Source organism: Rhipicephalus sanguineus, chromosome 5 (genome assembly GCF_013339695.2).
Source record: "Rhipicephalus sanguineus isolate Rsan-2018 chromosome 5, BIME_Rsan_1.4, whole genome shotgun sequence".
Classification (NCBI taxonomy): Eukaryota; Metazoa; Arthropoda; class Arachnida; order Ixodida; family Ixodidae; genus Rhipicephalus; species Rhipicephalus sanguineus.
Window position 1 is genome coordinate 128,139,764 of NC_051180.1, and position 5,598 is coordinate 128,145,361.

A 5,598-nucleotide genomic window follows, 5' to 3' on the forward strand; every position below is an offset into this window, starting at 1 on the left:
CTTTAATTTGCGAAACGAGGATTCATGCGACTGCATTGTCACGACACACTTCTCAGTGACCATACCTGCCTCTTCCAAACTCAATGTCAAAGCTAACACGCCAAATATAAGAAAGCCACTTTTAAGAAAGATGGGCCGGGGTATGCAAACGTCTGTCAGTATTTCTAAGATTTCACACATAACCTGTACTTCTATCCCCTGTAAATCTATCTCAATGACGAAGAACGTCATATCCAAGCAAGGCAATGTGACTTCCCGCCATCTTCATTTCACTAAATTGTAATTTTAACACGAAACTGTTTTATGCCGGAGTCCACCACGGCTCCACTGACGTATTTCCGTCATGGATATGACGTTGTAAAATATAAATACTAACAGATGGCAAAGAAAAAACTCGAAGAAAAAGTTCCGTCACCGGGAGTCGAACTTTGGACCCCTCGCTCCGTAGTGCGAAACGATTCGACCACAGATGGCACGTTCTTTGCCATGCTAACGGCGAGCTATTTATATACGCCATTTGCCGGTGGCGGTACTCAGAGATCGGTGGTACGTCAGCGTGTTTTCGATATCACTAGTGACATGGCGCGAAGGGCTCGAAGAGCGAGCTTTAAAGGTCGTCGCCCCATGCGGATGAGCGTGCGCCTCTACAGGGCGTGGTCGCTCGTGCGCGCGCTTATCTCGTGATGGCGGTGGTTTGTACGTCTTGTGCTCTCACCGCATGTTTGCGTTGGGAGCATGAATGTCACCTCGCTCACTGCAGCGGCCGCTTTTGCGAAAGGAGCGCGCTGCTCACACAGAAATACGCTAGAACTGTGACAAATAGTTCGCGTTCATCCTGTGTATGTTCATTCCGTGCGTCCTTTCTGCTTGAGAAGCGCGTTGCAAGTTTAGAGCTGCTCGCCGTTCTACACATGACATTACAATTTGTTGCTGTAGCATTCATTCATTCGCGCTTGGGGCGAAATAATGCACAACAAACGCTCAACTACGTCTGTGAAAACACGTTTCACTTTCGTGTCATACCGATTCCTATGACAGAGGGATCAGCCATCTTTTTTTTGCTAAGATTGCCCGTAGCTTGAGCAACTCGTAAGCATAAATTTAGCTTCGGTGGCATTGTTAGAAAAGTGAGCTGTATAATTGAACAGAACCTCCCAGCAAGTACAATGCGCAAAGGTTTACTGCGTTAAAAAGCAATACCTTACGTGGCAAGTTGCGTAGGACATATCGCAGTAACAGCTACACTTACACCAACTAACTTGCTGTACAAAAATAAACCTGCTCACCTATACGTCTTCACTGTAAGAGCTAAAGTTGTGTAGACTTGGTATAGTGCAGAAACGATTTGCTAAATGCATGGCAAAAGTGATATTCAGTTACTTGGAGAACCTATACGGTAATTACTTGGTACAATATAAACAAACGTCGATAAGAGTTTCTCCGAATGGTTTCGTTTGTTTTTCTATTGTAATATATGATATGATACTATAGATACGAATATACTACTGTGTGTGAAAATGTGCTATGAAAACTCAAAATTTTCTGACATCAGGACAACGCCTGGGAGAGATAATGAAGAAAAGGTAGGAAGGTTAGCTAAACATCGTCACTGGCGAATGAGTGGGAATGCACATATGGAAGCAAGCACGCTGACCTGCGCATAATATGATATCATCTGTTTGAATTTTTTTGCTCTTCCACTTCTGTTTGTCTCTATAATAGAATAGGGATCCGCAGCTGCATCGCACTTAATTGTTTTCATGCTTCCTTGTGAACAAGTGCAGAATAAACACAATTAAGCGCAGATATAGATACCTTGCCTGTATTTATCATTTTGGTTTCAAGAAATACATGCATGATTTGCATTTAGGACTCCATATGTGACCAGAGTGCCGCTTCAGGAGTTCTCATCCCGGCCGACGCCTAAATTTCTAGTTAACCGCTTCCCAACGATGCTTCTCCTGTTCAAAGGATAATTCACGTTCGACATCTATAGCGTGTTTTCGAGCCACTGCAGCAGTAGCATTATTGTTTACGAAAGGCAAACGTATAGTTCCTCAACAAGTGGAAATACATCAATATGCAAGCTATGCTGTAGTTTGTTGTCGGTTGCGCACTTTGACGGACATCGATATAATGTCATAGTCGAGTGCAGATAATATTTAGCCGTGTTGCCGTCCGTAAAGACAAAAATAAATAGGCAATTCACCACCTGTAAAACCTGCGTTTTAAACTTCCTTCTTTTACAGCTACGGCAATGAGGCCTCGCAATCAGTCCTCACGCATCGTGATTGCCTTCTGGTGCTTAGCAATGCTGGTGGCCGCCAACCTATTCACAGCCAAAATGAAGGCTGCCCTCACCGTTCGTCACCAGACGAATCAACGTGTCGATTCCGCAGCGGAGTTGGCTGAGCGCACCGGCATGACAGTTTACATGGCCGCTGAAACTGCGTATCCGAAGTTGTTGTCGGTGAGCTTATTCAAAAATAGAACTGTTGCCGTTTGAGCCACCACGTGGTATGCTGCTGTTCTTTAAAAACTGCAATAATTAATTCGTAGTGAACAGCGCAAACGTATGTCGCCTTTCCGTCCTTGTCATTTGTTCACTATGAATCAGAATGAACTAGCCTACCAACAAGCCTATCTGTAGAGGGACAAAGAACGCACCGGCCAGACTTTTAATGTTATGCCCGAAAAACTCGCGCCACAGGTGTGAAACTATGCCAGCGGCTAAAAAAAATAAACTCTTAGCATATACCACTTATGCACGAAGTAAGAAGCAAAAATTAAAAACGCTTTTTTGCGGTATTTCTTTTCCGTTCAGCTAAATGGCTGCGACTACCATGGCATGTGCTTCTTTGATTAGAAAAAAATCACTTGAGAATCCTGGGGTTTTACTCCACTCCCTGCTAGCTTGCATGTTCGCGCAGTGCAGCACCTTCGCCGCACCATCGCATATTAACTTCGTCAGTGTTCAGTCTTTATACTTTTTACCTTTCTTTGAAATCGAGGTTTCGTTATAAACTTAATGGCGTTTCACACAAACAAGTGGTTTCGTTTGAAAAGCAAATGAAAACTTTAAAAAATTCACGATTAAATGAATTTTCATGACTCACGGTAAACGCCAATACCGGACAATGACAGACATCAGCCGATGGCTGGTGCTTTTTAAGTCAAAATAGGCCGGCATTTGTACCTTCTCTGAAGGTGGCAAAGAGAGAATAAGCAGATATCATTTTCGAAATGTGGGAATCAATCTCGACAACTCGTGTTCAGCTGTCCGGCTCTACAGAAATTGGATAACAGAGTTGAGTAAAATCTGATGAAACCAAGAAAGCAGTGGCACGGCAAGAACGATAAAATTTTGTCGATTATGTTATTCTAGTCATAAAGTTCAGAGCATGGCGCAAAGGAGCAGCAAGGACACGGAGGAGAAAAGATTACAATCCTTCGTTAGTCTTGTTTCGGGGTTCACGTATCAATTTCGAGTGGTGCGAGCTCAGCGGAGCTTGATTATCCATTTGACTAAAGAGCATTTTACAGTGAAAGCTGTTATGATATCACAACATGCCGTAGTTGTGCGCCCTCTCCGCCGGTGTCCGAAACCGCTATCGCGCAAAATAAGAAAAAAATGAAATAAATAAAGATGTCCAGGATAGGATGGGATTTGAACACGGCCCTCTGCGTAGCAGTCGAGTATTCTACCACAGAGCCAAGCTTACCCTATACAGGCGTCCTTTGCAAAAGGCCCTATACAGGCGTTATGACGGGCAAGTAATCGGGTTAACATATCTAATATAGCGTGGTAGAAAAGTAAAGTAACAATCAGGCGTCACATAATGTCAATTGCACAACGAATGCGTGGTTTCAAGCACCCCACCCACTACCATGTGCTCAGTCATAATTCTCATCGTCATCAGCCACACGGAGCGACAACAAAGTGCACAAAATGGCTCACAGGTTTTGTAGCGGGTACCTCACTTATCCACAAATGGGAGCTGAGTGGCATAGTTGGTGCTTTCCTACATCACAAAAAAAAAATCACTGCATATCCACGGAGTGAATGATGGTGAGTGGGCGAAGCTGCGGAGGTTCATCGGTAAACCGTGAATCTTCCGTGAATTCTGCCCAGTACATCATCACCGACGTGAGATCGGGCGCGTTTATACTAAAGGTTCGATGAGAGTTATGACGACTTGCAGCTCACTTTAATTTTACATGTACGCTGTGAATTTTCATTGTTTAGAAAACCATTGCTTTAGAAAACATCTGGCGTCTTTCGTTAAGCAGCTGGCGTCTTTTCGTTTTGCTTTATAAACATCTGGCGTCTTTTTGTTTTGCTTTTAGAAAACATCTGGCGTCTTTCGTTGGTTTATTTCATCAATCAACGGCGTTTTGAACAAAATTTTTATTGTTTAATCACGCACAGGAGAAATCTCACCAGGCACTACCTTGGAGATAAACAATGGCTGCTAATGGGAATGAGAGACAGAAGAAGTCGGCTTTTAGTTAACACTTACACTTCTACTTCTACTAACGTTTCCTACTGGAACATGCCAATGGCTGCTAATGGGGAATGAGAGACAGAAGAATTCGGCTTTTAGTTAACGCGCACGCTGCGAATCTTTTATTGTTCAACAACGCACAGGAGAAATCTCCCACCGGCACCACCTTGGAGGTCAAGATCTGGTACTAGCGTTAAGACTGGTTACGCACTACGACGGGGACGAACGGGTGCCGCTTTAAGGAGCTTCGCCCCTAAAATTATGATTTATGGCGTAGCGGATACCTTGCATGCGTACTTGTACTAGATGCCACAGGAGAGTTGGGAACACGCTCTAGAAAGGCCGCTCTTCGAGCTTTCGCTGTGACTGTCAGCGCGTTGCGCGCAGGCCTGTTTATCCACAGCTGGCTACTGCGCACTGGCTGACTCAGTTTAATTACCGCATGCGGTCATGGCATCAACACTGAGATAACTGCGCCTGTAACAAGAGATACAATGTTGCAGAGCAACACATTTCAGAGGCACATTGCCTGATGCGATAAAAGCATGACCAGATGGAGACGGGCTCTGTTACATTACGAGAGAAGAATGCAATACTTTTGTGCAAGCTTATATAAATTAGATGAACAGACCAACATGAACAAAAGAGAAAGGCGTGTTAGGTTGCGAGTGAAAAATTAAACGAAGTTGTCAGAGAGAGCGGTGTTTATGGGAAAAGTAAAATTGGAATTTTTCAGCCTGCCACCGCAATAAATTCCTGATTAATGTAGTTCGAATAAAAGAGAAGAATAACGAGAAAGCTATATACTTAATAAAAGCGTTGGGTAAAACGTGCTGAAAACAAGAAAGCATTGATAGGGCAAGACAACCGTTTTAGCAAAATTTGCTCTGCATATTCTTTCAGGGTCAAGGTACATAGCTGAAAAAAGGCAGCAGCAAGGACAATACCCTTAGGTAAAAAGTTACAGTGATTTGCTCGCCCTTGTGTCCATGTTCGTGCAGTAGTTTGGAGAGATCCTAGCTGTCCTTGAACTCTCATTTGCCTGAGAATTTTGTTTTTCAGCTTGCTGTTGCACACTGAGTGACTAAGTTTG